This window comes from Cupressus sempervirens, chromosome 9, assembly GCF_028749045.1.
Source record: "Cupressus sempervirens isolate cs-2001-9-10 chromosome 9, ASM2874904v1, whole genome shotgun sequence".
Lineage (NCBI taxonomy): Eukaryota > Viridiplantae > Streptophyta > Pinopsida > Cupressales > Cupressaceae > Cupressus > Cupressus sempervirens.
This window is the reverse complement of record NC_143126.1, coordinates 752,239,644-752,259,134: the sequence shown is the minus strand read 5'-3', so window position 1 is coordinate 752,259,134 and position 19,491 is coordinate 752,239,644.

Sequence of the window (19,491 nt, the reverse complement as noted above, 5' to 3'; positions counted from 1 at the left end):
GAAAGGGATGCTCTTTGAACCACCGAGCATAGTTCCCCTCCATCCTTGCATCCAACTCACTATCCCTTAGTGACCATCTCTAAGGAGTCCCTATCATCTACATGAAAGTCTCTTGGCATGCCTCATACTCCAATGTATAACCCCATACTAGTCTCTCTGCCTTAACACAGATATAGTGTACCAATCCCTATGGCATCCCCTATTAGCAACCAAACTATCTGACTACCCTCATGAAACAAAATATCTCAATCATGGAGGGTATCGATCCAATAAAATACCATGGAGAAAAGAAGTACACCATTTCATCATCATCCTCCTCCTATAGCTATGTAAACCTATAAGGCCTCTACATGACATCATCAATATCATCCAACATGTGTCTCCCATACTTTGTCTTACCCAAATGGGGCTAAACAATCACACCTAAATATACATATATGTAAAGCATGCCATGTGGTCATTGTTGGACACATATAGGTTGAGCAATGGGAAGATGCTCCCATGTCCATATCTATAATAACACCACACCCCCTAAAAGTGATGCAACCCCTGAATATACCACCTGGTGCAAATTATGATACAAGTGGGCTAAAATGAAACTACCCCACAAAAATTTGTGTGGTTAGTCAATCATATCATGAAGAATGTGGCCCCATCCAACTAGACATCCACGCCCTCACCTATCGAGCAAGAGAAATTTTCCTATCAACCCAACCAACACTGCAAGTAAAGGATCATACTAAAGTATCTAGAACCATAGCACACTATTTTCCCCAATATCATCATTTGCAAATAGATCTTTGAAGGTTTTCCCATCATCTATTTGATCATAATATACTAGATCTCCTACTATAGGGATCTTGAGAATCTTGTATACATCCTGTAGGGTAATCGTCATGTCCCCAAGTGACATATGAAAAGTGTTTTGGTCCGAGTGTCACCACTCAGTCATATCTATCAATAATCCTCGATTCACCTAGAACTAAGGCATCTGAAGAAGATATGTGAATCTACATCTATCAATAACCTGATGATTAGCTGCTGACAATCTACCAATGGACTCTAGTTACTATGGATATAATCCTCAAACCATGAGCTTTCACCCACGCACCTATTTCACACAACAATCAAACAATAGCATCATTTTTTCATTACAAGTGATTATCCTACATCAATCTAAGTCAACATCTAGCTATCCAACTAATGTTCAATCTTGAAACCATTATTTTTCCCCCTCTATATCTTGAGATGAACATGTTAGTTCCTCATACTCTATATCCTAAGGTGGGCACCTTTTCTATCTATCCAACATACTTGATTGATCCTACATATCACTTTATGACTACATAACCCTATTGTTTTAGTTATTTATGTGAACAAGTTTACAGTTTGACATCAACCTTATTTCTATCTATTGGACATCAAGATTCTATCTTAGACTCAGATCAATATTCTGCATGATCACATTTACCTATCTAGACACTTCATTATTAGAGAAACACCACAGTAGCCCTTGCTAAATCAATTTGACCCTCCTGAGCCCATCCAATACTCCAAAGCACAAAACCAGCATAGGACAACACTAAAAAAAAATTAGGAGTTGTATTCCATTAACCAAAAGCATTACCACATTGCATGGAAACTAAAAGCACTATAATGTTAATTATATGCACTATTTCATCATGTGGATGCGCTAGAAAATTTGAAAGTTCTATGAGGTTAACTACATGCACTATGGGATCAAATGGATGTGCTCTAACAAGTGGAAGCGCTAGGACAAATTATCTATGCACTAAAAGACCTCTATCACACATACCTATGTTCATCATCCTAAACCCAAACATTCTAAAATTGCAAAGGCCTTATTCTATCATTTATATGCACTAGTAGACAATTCATATGCAATACAACACTCAAATGCACTATCAAAATATGCATGTCTGCACTATAACTTTCTATTATGCTTTTTTTTTTTTGCAAACCTAGGGCTTTCTTAATGCCTTCACACCAAGATGCACTAATCAAGACCGCATATCTTCTATAATGATGTAGAAGCATTGGAACAAAATTTAAATGTGCTAAAATGCCAAAAACATGCATATATTAATTCAAATCATGTAAAGACTCATAAATTCCTACAAAATTTCAAAAACTTGGAATCGTAGAGGATCTCAACAACTCACCAAGGCTCCATAGTCGACTGGACGCTCGTACCTATGGCCTCTCTCAAACTTGTGCTCTCATAATAAGACCACCATCTTTTTTGGATCAAAGCTTACAAGGGAGGAAGGTCAAAAGGGCATATAAAATTGAAAAGGATAAAAGGTCTTTTGACCTATTTATCCCTCAATAGGGGCATTTTATGACATTTTTGAACTTTATATGCCCTATTTAATGCCTTTAGACCCATTTTCTCAACCTGGATATTGCTCCATCCAATTCAATAACATACCTACAACCTAATTTATCTCCAAACTTTGTCATCAACATTTTTTTGGGAATAAAATTGGATTCTCCATAGCTTGCAAATCAACTTTTCCAATTGTATTTCCGATGGGGCAATATACCTATATCAAATTGTAACATCAAAATTAACTAGCACATCCAAGTAAACATTTCTAAGTGAAGGGTTTTAAACATTGCAATATCAAGATCAAGCATCAAATCATCAATAATCAGGCATCATATCAACTTAAAATTAACAAAACATTAGCCATCAAACACTCAATCATCAAAATCTAGCTAAAAGTCAAAAAATTAAGACATTTCTTGAACTAATATGAGTCGCATATCAGCTGAAAGAGGGGAATTTGTAGACACCCTAAAATTGGTAAAGACCTAAAACAACGCAAATTTTGATCAAACAACAAAAAATTAAAGACAAAATTAAATAAATGAGGAAAATAATAGACTTTTTCAAATTAATTATAATGCCAAGTAATTTGAATGGTTAATTAACTAATCACCTAAACCTTTGATCAAATTCGAAAAAACCAAAATAACTTTTAAAAGACAAAATCCAATTCATAAAATCAAATCAAATCAAATAAAAAGGAAAAAGGTAAAGATAAAATTTGAAATAAATGAAATATTTAATAAATCAACTAAGTCATCTATCCTCTCAAAAGCAAAATACACATTTTTTTAATTTAAAAGAATTGAAAATCCCTATTTATCCTCACAAACCAAGTCTGTTGGATTGTTCCTCTTGGGGTTTTGTGAGATACTTTCAATTTCACTCTCACCACCAATGAAAGTTAAAACCCATATCTCTACTCCAAACCCCTTATAAAATCTTATAAATAGAAGGAAAAATCAAGAGCAAAGGGACCCAATTTTTATGCATCCTTACTATACACATATTAGAGCTATCATTTTGATCATCTATTTAGCATCATTGTTTCTGAGATTTTAGCATCATTTTAGTATCATTTTAATGTTACTTAGCATTATTTAGTATTGTTTAATCTCATGCATACACACATTTTAGCATTTTCATATTCTTATCTTGCACTTCATATAGATCTCATATAGACTTTCATAGATCTACACTTATTGCATAATCCCATTCTAGAACTATCACTAAGATGTTGGTCTAAGAGCAATTTTAGTAGTTGTAGTTAGGGAAACATAAGATGTTTGTAGAGGCATAATTTAGTAGTTTTTTCTTGGGTCTAGCTTAGTTTATTGTTATTATGATTGCACTCTACACCAATGTCTCATGAATACGTGATTCCACTATGTACAAGTGTTTTGTAACAAGGTAAATGAAGAAGGGAAAATAGTAAGAAATAAAGCATGTCTAGTATATATAGGATATGCACAAGGTAAAGGCATATATTTTGATGAAATATTTCAATTCATAGAAAGATTAAAATTTGTTAGATTCTTTCTTACTTTTTCTACTTTTAAAGTTTCAAAGTTTAACAATTGGATGTCAAATCAGCACTCTTAAATGGTGAATTAGATGAAGAAGTGTATGTTGAACAACTTGAAGGATTTACCTTCACTAACAATTTGGACTATGTGTGCAAGCTGAAGAAAGATATGTATGGACCTAAACAATCTCTAAGAGCTTGGTATGAGAGGTTGGATAAGCATCTACAGCAGCAAAGCTTCATAAAGGGATATGTAAATAGAAATCTGTATGTAAAGGAGGAAGGTAACAACATTCTTCTCATTGTTGTTTATTTTGATTTAATTGTTGGAAGTGACAGCCCCAAAATGACAAAGGAATTTTTTGCTAGCATGGAGGAAGGATCTAAATTTTCGATGATGGGTGAGTTGACTTATTTTCTTGAGTTGCAAATTTGTCAATCAGCAGAAGGTGTTTTCATTTCTTAATCCAAATATGTCGAATGGTTACTAAAATGGTTTCAAATGAAATATTGTAATCCAATTAGAACTAATATGGAAACCCAGTGCGAGTTCAGTAAAGAGGATGATGCTCCTAATATTGATCAAACTTACTACATACATATGGTAGGAAGTTTGTTATTTGTTACAATTTCTTGACCTAATATCATGAAAGTTGTTGGTTATGGTGTACATTTTCAAGCCACGCCTAAGAAACTCATGTGAAATTTGTGAACAAGGTCTTTAAATACCTGGAAGGAATTATTGAGTATGGTTTATGATTTTCTACATATTCTAATTTTTATTTAACACCCTATATAGATGCAGATTGGGAAGGTCCAATTGATGATAAGAAGAGCATGAGTTGTAGAAAAAAATTTCATAGTGGTTGTCTTGTTTCTTGGCTTAGCAACGAAAAAACCTGCACTTCTTTATCTAGAGCTAAAGTGAAATATATTACAATTGTATCATATTGCATGAAGGTGATTTGGTTGAAGAATAATTTGTTCTCTTTCAAGCTCTAGTTTGTTGATCACATTTCTATTTATTGTGATAACACTAGTGTAATTGATATATCTAAAATCTTGTTATGCACTCTCACACTAAGCATATTCCAATTAAATATCATTACTTGAAAGATCGAGTTTCTAATCATATTGTCAAGCTAGAATATGTATGCTCCAAAGAACATGTGACTGACATCTTCATAAAACCACTACCCTGAGAATGCTTTGAATATCTCAGGAGCAAATACATTTTTCTTCTATTGTACTACATGGCATATGTTCATAGGGGGGTGCTTCATTGCAATATCTCTCTCATAAAACCCATTTAGTTTGTTTTAAATTTAATAATCATTGATGTCAAAAGGTAGTATGCATTCAAGGGGAGTTGTATGTTTGGGAAGTTTTTATATTTTAAATTCAATTTAGGTTGCCATCAATGAAAAATAGGGAGACATTGTTGGTATTTTTCCTTGATGATTGATGCTTGAATTTACCACTAAAATTCATTGTATATAGTCCTCATGGTGTGTTGTTGGTGTTTTATTTTGTAGTGTTGGCATGTGTACCATGTGGAGATACTTTGGGATGATGAGTGAGTTATCTTCTTGCTTGTCTCTGGAGAGTTTTATTGATCAATTGTACACATGGACTACAAAATGGGTTCTTTTTCAATGAATATGCTAGGTGTATGATATTATGCTCATTGATTCTAATTAAGTACTCAAGGCAATCTTGATTCAATGAACAGCTTTATATAATCATAAATTGAATGTTAGTTGAAGAGGTGACTACGATTCCATGCACTAGGTGGCAATAGAAATTATTCCTATGTAGAGAATAAGATATGAAATTACCATATTGAGTACTAGTATATTTCTTGGAGGAATAAATCATTTTTGTTGTATATTATTATAAAGTTGTCTATCAATTTTGTGCATACTCTTTTTGAAACCTTTGCATCAAAGAGTGGATGGTAAGTGGTATGATATTCTATTAGAGCATATTTCACATCTTTGTAGAGATGTTCTGTAAGGGTATCTATTACTCTAAAAAAAAATGAATTGACTTCAAAATATGTCATGTTTAGCAGATACCCAAGTGAACAAAACTTTATTTTTCAAAACCCAAAATTATCAGTGTGGTTGTGCATTTTTAGTTACTAAAAATAATGGACACAACTTATTATCTTTCAAGAAAATTACCAAAAAAAGTGATTTGGTACAATTTAATGTGGGTATGAGGTTGATCAATTTTTTAGTGAGGAGTGCAAGGTATGGGCATTTTTTTGGAGTGTATCACCAAAAAATACAACATGAAGAAACGAGAGTCATCCACTAAAGATATTCAAGCATAAAATAATGATTCATAATAAAAAATGGTATTTTTGGCTAATGAGATATTTCTTAATGGACTTGCATCTACATCTATAAAGGCTAGGAGCTATTTAAATAATTTTTCTGGGTGCTTTTACATGAGTTTGGTAGTATTTGTGCCATAAAAAAAAGATGTTATTGCATGCAGAAATTGTATGAAGAGACAATCTTAACCATCCTAGTGGTGTTCAATAAATTTTAAATCAAATCTTGCAGTTAAAGTGTTTCAATCTAGTACTTTGATTATTTGTGAACTTTTATGCTTCTACCCCTTTTGAAGAAGCTTTAAATCATGCTTTGTTGTTTTGCTGTGGTTGAAAGGTTGTAGACATTTTCTATTTAGGTTGATGCTTCAATAGGTTGGAGCCTAAGTCTACATTAAGGAGTACCATGGGAGGTTGGAGCCTAAGTACCTTGGTTTTTACCCAAAATGATTTCCATGTGATAAATTATTTCCATGTCTCAAATTTTGTTATTTTTTCCTATCCATTATTTAAAGTTTAAAATATTGATTCACCCCCTCCCCTATCAGTATTTTCTATGTTTTTCAAACATGAAATATGGAACTAACCCTCTTTTACTAAATATTAAAATATGATCCACAACAAGGAGAATGCAAGGTATGCATTACTTTCATAGAGAGAGAGAGAGAGAGAGAGAGAGAGAGAGAGAGAGAGAGAGAGAGAGAGAGAGTCCTTTTCTCCATTGGGATCCATTACTCTAGAAAAATATTTTTTTAGGTGTCAAATTCAATCTAATTAGGTTGTAATGCATGTAAACAAAAATATACAACTAAACTGATCCAACAAGTTGATAAGTATATGTAGACACCTAAATTTGATTACATCACTTAAGTAATCCTATTTAGTCATCTCCTAAGGCATCATTAATTAAGTATTTAATATTTAATTAATATATTGTCATCCCCTAGTTAATTAGTTAATTTAATTAACTATAGTCCAATTAATAAAATTAAAAGATCACCCAAAATCAATTTATCAATTAAATCCCTATTCCTCTATTAAATTGAATAAATCCTCAAATCTATTCAATTTAATTCTATATCCCCATTTTATTAAATAAATCATTTAGTAAAATATCTAAAATCCTAAGAGCCTCCCTAAACCCTATCTTAACCCCTAATCCAACCCATTCACACATACTAACCTCACTTAGCCACCTAAATAATCCATCCCATCAAATCTAAGCCACTTACCCCCTAATCCCCCTCTAATCCAAGCCTAATCCTCTTCTAATCATGTGCACAATCATAAACATGGGTTAAGACTTTCTAACCCAAGCCAAAGTCAACAATCTCATTCTCCCCTCACCCTCCAACATTTATGACCCAAGCCAAAGTCAACAATCTCGTTCACCCCCCAACCATCTCTATTTATGACCCAACCATCTCCATTTGTAACACAACCATCCCCATTTATGGCTCAACCTCCCTTGTTACTCCTTTGACCAACCCATTTTCTACCCTCTCACATCTAATCACCCTGTGACATGTGTCACCTCCTAATTGGCTTCAAACAAGCACAATCCATGTGCTCCCCTTTGAGTGCATCCTAGCCCTCCCTCACATCTTGTCATCCTTGCATCTTGACCATCCATCCCTCTACCCTTTGGCCTATAAATAGAAGCCTCCCCCTTCACAAATATCATCCACTTTTCAAGAAAACTTATAATGCTATTTTGAGAGCCTAAAAACTACCAAAATATTATTATAATGTTGAAATACATCCATGAATCCATTGTTGAAACCTTGCCTCATCCACTCAATTCATCCATCTAAAACTTGAGCATACATGTGAGCATACATATCTTAATCAAGGACAAATCCTTCATATCATGTGTTATGCCATTAGGAGCCTACCATTCTTGGTTTGCTTCCTTTTGTAGTGATAACCCTCGGTCCTATCTTAAGTGTTAGTTTTCTTAGTATTGTTAATGCTTTCATTTAATAGTTATTATTCATATTACAACACTAAATTAGGTGATACATTTTGGCATGCCTGGTGGGACCCCACTATGGGCTATTCATTCATCCATTTTGATCCATATTCAATTGATTTTTGTTTTTTATAAATGAATGATCTAACGTTTGTTGTTGTTTGAGGGTGTTGCAAGGTGTTTTGTTTGTTTGTGTAGGTTGAATGATGCATTTAGGAAGAAAACATATCCTAAAATATCGGAAAAAAAACTGCGCTCGTCCATTCTATTTGCGCACAGTGTCGTCTCTGACTGTTTCCTCTATTTTTGCAATTTTGGCATCTTCGTAGTTTAGCATCTTTGTAGTTTGGCATCTCTACAGTTTTGGCATCTTCATAGTTTGGATTCTTCGTAGTTTGGCATCTCCGCAGTTTTGGCATCTCCATAGTTTAGTATCTCTAAAGTTTGGCATCTTCGCTATGATTTGGTAATCCCTACCCTTTTTTAAATTTTGAGTTTTGGCATCTACGCCTATTAACTGTCATCTACATTTTTATTATTAAAAAAAAAAAAGTATAGATCAAATTTTAACTTTAGGTGGTTCCATAGAGTAGAGGTTTTTCTAAGCATTTTTACGCCTATGAAAAAGAACAAAAAAAGCTGATTTTATTTTTTCCATAGTTAAGCTTTGATTTTTGAGATTTTTGGTGACTAATCAAACTGGCTTTTGTAGCTTTGCAGATTGGAGCATCTGTGAAACCACTAACTATGTTTCTTGGAGGTTCTCCTTACATGGTTTAATACTCTTGGAAAATGAACTTAAATGTTTAAACACTTGTGTTTGAATGCATGTCGCTAAAATAAATCTTGAATGCCATGGACTAAAATCTAAATGTTTTCATTGGAATGCATGATAAACACAACTCTTTAATGCTAAAAGTTAAAAAGTACAATTGCACTTTATTTAAGGTGCAAATGAACATTATGTGCAAACACTTCAATTTTGGGGCTTAAAATAAATTCATCAAATCTCGAATCCTTAAAGAAAAATTTGTTCTTATTCCCTCCTCTTTAAAGCTTTGGTGCTTGATTTCCCTTTGTTAACTCGATTTACTTTTGTTGACGACATTGTGAAGTTGGAACGAATCTTATATGCTAAACACATATATTTTCAAAAAGTCATAGAATAGAGCATTAAAGTGTCCAAATAGCAATGAACCCCATGTCTTGTGTGTTTTGAGATTGTGCATTTTAGTGCATCTTAGACTTCTCTCTTTTCATGAAAAGTAAGACCATTAAAATACATGACGCATGTACCAAAATTTGTTAGCAAGATCATCCGCAACAACCTAGGAGTGCTTCTAGCGAGTTCATCCACCTTTGGGAAGCGCATCCCCATTGGTGAGAAGCTCAAACCGGTAAATAGTCTTGCTAGTATATAAATGAGGGGAAGGGTAAACCTTCTTGCTCCATCTCTTCAATTCAGGTGGCATGTTTCTGGGGGTAGCCTAAGGTGGGAAAACTTTCCCATGATTTCAACATGTCTGAAATAGATCCTTAAGTGGATCATAGCCAATAACAACCATTACAAAGACTCCACAAACCCATTTACATCCCTCTTATTCTAAATTATCTCACTTTTTTTTCATGGTATTTTATTCACGGTGCAAAAAAAATAGCATCCCTCAAGATTACTCACCATTGTCTTCCCCTGGTAGAGGCATAAGGCCACTTGGGTTTCATCTCCAAGGGTCATTGTTCCTGCAAAAGAAGAACTTCTATTTGTCATTCCTTGAAGGTTCTCTAATGTGTATCCTTTTTCTATTGACTCTTGTATTGACTCACCTCTTTGATTAGAGGGAAATATTGCACTAGAACCAGGAGACATCAAGCTGTGAGTCATTTAATAGCATATGACAATCAAATTCTGATTGTAGGGATAAAGTGTGTGTTTGAACTGTCTTAAATTGTGCTCAAGACCTATGAAAAACATTTGTTGAACATACACAATTTAGTAGTTACTATCAAAAAAATCCTTTTGCTAAAGAGATCAACTATTTGTATTTCTCAAAGTTGCTTTATCCTTTGAGAAATTGTTTGCTCATTTATCCCTGTATCAGAAGAAAGAAAGTTTCACCATTGTCATCTAAAAACGACAGTTGTTAGCAAGTCCATTCGCAACAACTCCTTGTCTTGCTAGTCCAATTTGTCCATTTGTCTCAAAATGATCGACTTATTCCCTCAAAAACACAAGAATCACTAAGAAAAACCTAAAGTTATAAATCCTTTGTTGGCCCAAAGTCTTTTTCTTTTTCAAAATACTTTTCCATTTACCCTACTTGATCAAAAATATCACAAATCTTATCTTTGAGAGACCTCACCTTCAATATATAAGAAACGGTTGTTAGCAAGCCCACTCGCAACACCGTACTTTTAGTTTACCTTTTGCCTACACTTATTACCTAGAAAATACCCCACAAAAGTCTAGTTACCAACAAACCCCTTTTTGCTCTAAAAAGATCCAAAAGTTGCTCTTTTCAAAATACCTTTTTGCTACCAATCTACTTGACTAAAAATGACACATTGTTTTCCTTGACTAGAAGATAGTTAGCCAACTTAATCCTGAAAGAATCCAAAACTTGCTATTTCTTAATTGATTTATGTTCCAACCCAAGGTCTAGAAGGTATACTTAGCATAGTCACTACCTCCAAAACCCCATAGTTGTGATGAAAATCCCTCGAAAATATCTCATGTCAGGCCAACCTAAGGCTAAGTTCAAAAAGGCTAAACTTCTACAAATACCAATTTACACAGAGATAGAAGTCAAACATCAAAAACATACCCCCAACCCAAGGATTGCCAAGCTAGACCAAATTAAGAAAGATGGAGCAGATGTTGCATTACAAACTGAATGGGATTACAAGATTCAGAACCTAACTCTCCGACGAGGTGTCAACCATAGCCTTATCAATAACTCTCATGTTAACTACTTTGATTAGGTCCATCTTGTTCCACACACACTTATGCACTTGTCTCCTTGTAGGTTTAGTCTCTCTTTTGATTCTTCATCCCATCTAAACATTTGGTATAATCATCTCCTCCACTTTTTGTCATTAAACCTTAGGTTTTTAGAAATCCTCCAAATCAAGCATCACTAAACCCTAGAATCCACCATTAGTTGCTCCACACTTAGAAACATTTTTTGCATCACCTCATTAAGCTTTGTCTCCATAAAGAAATCTCCATCCATCTCACCATCATAGTTGTCCTTAAACTAAGCATTGTTTAGGATAAACTGTCATTTGTGTCCCACATCACCTTAAGAAAAAGGTTGGGCTACACACTTGATCCCATTTGTCTTCCCAACAGTCACAAGGCTACCTTAGGGTTTGATATCGCTACCACATATTCAAGTTCACACTTAAGGAAAACACAATCTCCTCCACGTAGCACCATATCATCTAGATTCTTAAAAGTATCATATACACTTAGCATCATCCCTCTTTGCATTTTCATCATTAGGAAAGTCATCCTTTCATGCCACCCACCACTCATTTTGGTAGGAACATAAGGAATAAGGACATGGATCCTAGTCATAGTAATAACACATCTCGAGCTCAGCCATACCCTGCAGTTTCCATGATGCCACGAGATCCACCACCACAAATCCCCGAAGAGACAGGTTTATCCATAGACATCGATGCTTTCATGAACCAACCTGGTCATGCCACCATTGTTAATGCCATCATAGACCGAAATAAGGAAACCATCATGGCAAATTTCCTAACTGATAGTGTTGGTTCCTTTGAATTTGGGCGTCCACCACCTATCGACATTTCAGATCCTACACACCCTCTATTTGGGTGGCATCCTTTCATGCCACCCAACACTTGTTTTGGTAGGAACATGAGGAAAAAGGACATGGATCCTAGTCATAGTAATAACACATCTCAAGCTCAGCCATACCCCGTAGTTTCCATGATGCCACCAGATCCACCACCACAAATCCCCGAAGAGACAGGTTTATCCATAGACATCGATTCTTTCATTAACCAACCTGGTCATGCCACCATTGTTAATGCCATCATAGACCAAAACAAGGAAACCATCATGGAAAATTTCTTAATGGATAGTGTTGGTTCCTTTGAATTTGGGCATCCACCACCTATCGACATTTTAGATCCTACACACCCTTTGTTTGGGTGGTAACCACTAGTTGCAGAGTCATATGTCCTTATCGATCCTTTCTCTAGATATCAACCACATCAGACAGAACTTGTAGACCTAAATATACCCTCAACCCAAGTGCATGCTCCTATTCCACAAAACACCCATCCCATCCTCACTCAACCCTTAGTACATACTATATCCCAACCAACCTCATGTGTATCATCTGCCTCTACTTCAACCACTCATTTCCCTACTCCACCAAATCCTCTATTTACATCCATCAACACTACCTTTTCACTTCTACCTCATAGCACACCTAGTCTATTTACTACTCAAATGCCACCACTAGGGTCAAATACCTCATCTCCCATCCCACCCAACATCACTATCAACCCCTTTTTAGCTAGCCAAAACTCTTCAACCTCATTTCCTTTGGGACCTTGGAATGTTGCTATAGCACAAGGACCTACCACTAATCTTCCCCCTAGCACTGCAGCCATGTTTGCCCCTCAGACACTTTCATCTACCACTTCACATTGTTATTCACTACCACCCCTTATGAACTATTTCTCTATGCCACCTTTGGGAAATAGCCAAACCACCCCATCATTGTAGTTCCCTATGATGAATACTCTATCGTAGATTAATTACCTTGCACCTATTCATAATTAGTCATACTCTCAAGCAGGGGTGCAACCCACATATATTGTACATGGTATGTATTCCCAAAGCATGGCATAGGCATTACCCATCTTACCACCCTTTCAATCATAGTCTTCACACCAGCAGTATGCTCAATCACCCACACAAAGATATCTCATAGGGAATCCGCCTCATACTTATCTTCCCCACGAAAAAAATTCTTAATAGATGTAGCAGTATACCCAAAACACATTCCAACAACCCATAACATCCATCCCACTAGCTGTGTAACCTATTTTTCCATAGACACCATATGGCAACCAGGGTTTTCCATATCAACTGTCAGATCTTGGCATGTATCCTACGTTGGGGGAACTTGCTCCCCCACCTATAAACTCTTAATGGGAAGAGATGAAAAATTCTCTCAAAGCCCTCAAAGATGGGATAGACTCCAAAAATTTCAAGTTTGAGAATGACTGCACATACTCGTTTGACAAAACCATCATGATGACACTGTTTCCTAAACATTTTGAGATCCCCAAGTTTGAAAAATTTAGGGGGAAAAGTGATCCAGTCACACATGTTAAGGAATTCTATATGCATTGTCAGGAGGTAGCCTATAATGACGTGTTCCTCATGTGGCTCTTTCCCAAAATTTTAGGAGGCCCAGCCTTAGAATAGTTTTGTTGTATCCCTCAAGGCACTATTAAAAATTTTGCTAATCTTTCTGAAGCCTTTGTGGCTCAATACACCCATCTTGTTGAAACTAAATTATCTATTGTGGACCTAGTTGATACTAAGCAAAAAGGGGGAGAAAGTCTTGCAAAATACTTGCAACGTTGGCAAATACTCACAACCAGGATTTCTCGTACAATCCTTGAGCGTCATCTTGTCAAAATGTTCATAAATAATGCACACCCTAGTCTCGCCCATCATATGGTTATGAACTGTTTATAGATGTACAAAGACATTAAAGAAAAGGGGATGGGACTTGAACAAGGCCTCATTAAGGATGGTGTTATTAGACTTTACAAGGAAAACACCCAGGACCGAGGACCAAACGATGACAAAACCCGATACTAGAACAAAAACAAAAACACGGTGACAGATGGTGCCACTAACACCCGACAAGTTCATATCATTGGGGCAGCTACCAATGTTCTTGCCATATTTTGTCAATAATAACCCTATCAATAGTAGCTCCCTATGTATCATCCATCACCCGTACAGAACAATCAACAAATACCTGCTCATCATAATCAAACCAATGTTATCACACTTTTGGTAGGTACTAAACCCTGTGTTCAGAGACAACCGCATTTATACACCCCGTTGGGGGAACCTCTTGATGAAATCTTTGAAAAACTAGCTAAGGATAATCTTATTCGATATCCACTAACAAAACCCTTGGAACCAAACCAATCTAGGGCATCCTGGTATAAAGATAATGAGTTTTGCAAATTTCATCATGTCAAAGGACATACCACCCTCAAATGCATGCAACTCAAGGACTATGTCCAAGACCTAATTGATCAGAAGGAAATCACAATGGGGGCACAAACTTCACCTAATGTAGGATTAATGATGTATCAAAATGCTTTCCCTCCTCATAACACAAACCTAGGAAAAACACCCACAAATCCTCATATCAACAAACTAAACAATACTCAAGGAAAACAAGGAGATAACCAAGACAAGTCTCAAAACTATACCTCAGCATATTTAGACTATGGAAGCCTTATTGGTTGCATATCACAAGTTGATCCATCCATCAATTTCATTGACATTAAGGGCCTAGATACCCAATGTGCAGTTGCTACTTGCTGAACTCGACTCAATATAGTTGGCTCACCTATTTCTGGACCATCAAGACCACCTCCATCTAGAGCATCTCCATCAAAATCATCCTCATTAGGGCCACAATATAACACCTTGGAAACACACCAGCCCAGATCTCCATTCTGGATCTCTTACAAACAAGCCCATTTTATCAAGAGATCCTCAATAGTACTCTACATGAGTCACGTATCCCCTCTAACATAAATGCCACCGAGTTTCACAACTTGGTCGGCCATCTCTTAGCCTCCTGTGCCTTATCCTTCAAAACCACTATTATCCCAGTAGTTGAATCAAATCATATCCGTCCACTCCACATAACCATCATGGTTTTTGACTTTTTTGTTAAAAGGGTCATGATAGATAATGGATCAGCTATAAATCTATGTACTTTAAAGTTCATCAAATAGGCAGGATACACTAAGGTAGATATCATTAATGAAGTAATCACCATCAAGGCCTGTGACAATTTGGAGTGCACCACTGAAGGAACCATCTTGCTCCCTATAAGAGTTGGCCTAGCCACTCAAGAAAAACTTTTCCATGTAGTTGATCTTAACCTTCCATACAACATCCTCCTCAGTTGCCCATGGATTCATGCCATGAAGGTCATTCCATCCACATATCATCAGTGTATCAAATTTTTGCATAATGGCACTGAGATAACCATCCATGTAGACCTTGAACCCTTTGCTTATTGCAATGCAGTTGAAGCTTCATACACCAATCATTGTCCTGGGATCAAAGTTGGCCACACCATGGCCAATTCCTCTGGCACTTGCCATGATCTAGACACCATTTTAGCCTCCACCCTCTCCATGATTAAAATCAACTACCAAGGTTGTGGTGAGTATAGTCTTACAGATGCTTTTGTTGTTGGCACTCTACCACTTGATCCACATACTCAAGGATGCTTGACACATCAAGGGCCTATACCGAAAACCACCTCTCGACTCCAACAAATGGGTCAAACCATATTTATTACCAAGGGTACTCTTGATGGAGAGGAGAATGCACCAGACATTAACACATGGCTATACAAAGAGCCCCCTCCTAAAAGTGAAGCACTTCTTGATCACTTTAAATAGAAATATCCCTGGTCACATTGCTTGGCCACAGAGCAATGGGATTATCAAGGAGGTGGTTTAGGCCACCAGGAATCAGGTATGAGACAGCCTATAGAAGCACACCAAGGGCAAAAAACCAAAGGCTTGGGTTATGGACTCCCTGCAATTGGGGGCACTACAACGGAAGGCCACGCCTTTACGAACATCCAAAACACTCACGTTGAGGTTGAAGACATCCTTGAGGAAGTTGAAAAGAAACCTTACGATGATATTTTCCTTGAAGAAATAATCCTTGGAGCCTCTGTGCTCTACTAATTATCCTTGAATCTCATAGACCTTCCCCCTCGCTCACCCTGAACTCATAGATTGGGACCAACCAAGTGTCATTCATGTTGACAAGTTCTCTACTGAGCACATGCTCCTTAAATTCATGGGGGCAGAAATGCCACATAAACGGCTGCCACCACCATCGACATATGTCTACAAGCTGGATCCTGTAGGTTACTTCGAAGAGGAGGAAATTTCCAATCGCAAAATAGAAATAAAAAAAAAGAAACAAAAAAGCAAAAAATCAAAGGAAAAATGTCCTCTAGTGAAAACTCCTCTAGAGCATCATTGGATAACTTAAAAAGTGAAATAAAAATAAAGGATGTATATGATGGTGAAAACCTCTCTAAGGCACCTGAAGATGGAGATTTCATCCTTTCCCCGCAAGAGCATAGGCATCCTATCTCTTCAGTTTTGACAAAAGAAACTCAGCTAGTAAATATTAGTTTGACAGAAATCCCACATATCACATACATCGCAGCCTCTCTACCACCTAAATAAGTAGATCTTCTTATTGAGGTTCTCTATGAAAATGTAGGCCACTTTGCATGGTCATATTAGGACATGCCAGGGTTGGACCCCAAACTAGTCATACACCATCTGGCAGTAGATCTAGGGGCTAGGCCCGTTAAGCAGAAGCTCCATAAGATGCACCCCAAAGTTGCTTTATTGGTTAAAGTGGAGTTAGAAAAATTGTTGGAGGCCAAAATCATTTGCCCAATAGATTATTCTGAATGGATTTCTAACATGGTACCTGTTACCAAGCCTTTTGGTGATATCAGAATCTACACTAATTTGGGATCTTAATAAAGCTTGTCTAAAGGATGACTTTCCATAACCAAATATTGACATGATTGTGGATCTCACCATAGGTCATGAACTCTTGTCACTAATGGATGGTTTCTCTGGATATAATTAGATTCATATAGTAGAGGAAGATTAGCATAAGATAGCATTTACTACAACTTGGGGCACATTCTACTACAATATGATGTCATTTGGGCTAAAGAATGTTGGGGCAACCTATCAGCGCGCAATGAAGGTCATTTTCCATGACCTAATCCATAAGATTCTTGAGGATTACATGGATGATATTTTAGTAAAGTCTCTCAATGCTCTTGATCACTTATTTCACCTTGAAGAAGTGTTTAATCGATTGGCAAAATATCATCTCATGTTGAATCTAAAGAAATGTGTCTTTGGTGTCACCTCAAGCAAGCTCCTAGGCTTCATTGTGTCACAATGTGGTATTGAGATTGACCCTAAGAAGGTCAAATCCATCATGGATATGGCTCCTCCTAAGACACTCAAGCACCTTCATTCTTTGCAAGGAAAACTCCAATCAGTCTGGCGGTTCATTTCTCAACTTGCTAATAAGTGTCAACCTTTCACTCACCTGCTTAAGAAAGATCAAAATTTCAAATGGGACTCAGCTTGCCAGCATAATTTTGAGCTCATCAAGCAATACTTAGTTAATCCACCTATTTTGGTTCCTCCAATTGTAGGGTTCCCACTCATATTGTACATCATAGCTACTCTCATAGCATTAGGTTCTCTTCTAGCACAACTTGACGATGCAGGAAAGGAATGAGCTATTTATTACATCAGCCAAACACTAGTGAGCTATGAGCTCAACTACACACCCATGGAGAAGGCATGCTTAGTAGTGGTGTTTGCCACCCAGGAGCTATGTCATTACATGTTGAGTCATACTATGCACCTGATATCAAAGATTGATCCATTGAAATATATGCTCTCTCGCACAGTACTCACCAGATGCCTGGCAAAATGGGTTATGCTTCTCAGCGAGTTTGACATTCAATATGTTGATAGAAAGGCCATCAAAGGCCAAGCTATTGCAGATCGCTTGGCTAATGTACCCTTGGTTGTAGATCACCCACTCATCATGGAATTTCTAGATGAATACCTTTGTTTGATAGAAGAACAATCACTTTGGAAGCTATATTTTAATGGCTCCTATACATCTCATGGCTCTGGCATGGGCATACTCTTGGTTACACCTCAAGGTGATTATATTCCTAAATCTTTCAAGCTACAATTTTGGTGTACCAATAACATTATAGAATATGAGGCCCTTGTTGTAGGACTCAAAATTGCCATTGAATGGAATATCACAGAGCTTTAGGTTTATGGTGATTCTCAGCTTATCATCAAACAAGCATTGAATGAATATCAGACCAAGGATGACAAGCTACTACCTTAAAAGATCTGGTTGATCAATTAAAGGATCATTTTACTCAGATCCAGTTCATACAGGTACTTAGACTCCATAATAAAGCAATTGATGCTATGGCTACTATTGGTTCTCTCTTGGAAATGTTGTGTGAAGCTACGCAATATGAATTCTTGGTTGAGTAGTTGCACAAATCCGCATATGAGAATGATGAATCAACACGAGTTTGCATTTTGGTTGGTCCCCAATCCCCATGGTACCATGAAATTCATGCTTACCTACTAAATGGTATCATATCTCCTCACCTCACACAAACCCAATGCCAAAACCTTATTCACAAAGCTTCCCATTACACTATCATCACCCAAACTCTATATCATTGTGGTTATCATGATACTCTCTCTTGATGTTTAGATCAAAATGATGCTATGATGGATCTTAAAGAGGTACACACTAGGCTTTGTGGTGCTCACACGAGTGGGATGGTGCTAGCAAAGCAGATCCTTCGGGCTAGATATTATTGGCCTACTCTAGAACATGATGCATGTGAGTTTGTGAAACGATGTTTACCTTGTCAACAACATGCTAATCTGATCCAAGCTCCAGCTAAGGACTTGCAACCCATTGCACCACCATGGCCTTTTGCCTGCTAAGGGTTTGATCTTATCGGTCTTATTGCACCACTTTCTTTTGAAGGACACAAATGGATAATCACCGCTACTGATTACTTCACTAAGTGGGTCGAAGCAGTTCCCCTTGTCACTGCTACGGGAGTTCAAGTGTCCAAGTTTATCCTATATCATATCATATGTCACTTCGGCATCCCAGCTACCATTTTCACTGACCATGGAGGTAATTTTGAAAACTTAAATATGGAGGAATTGTGCACTTCCATTCATATCCATCACCATTTTTCTAGCCCATACTTCCCACAAGGTAACTGTCAGGCAGAAGCAACTAATAAAACCTTGCTCAAAATCCTCAAGAAAGTTGTCAATGACTTTGACCGTGATTGGCATTTGCAAATTAATCCTGCCCTGTGGGCGTACTGCACTTCATTCTACATAGCCACTGGCACAACTCC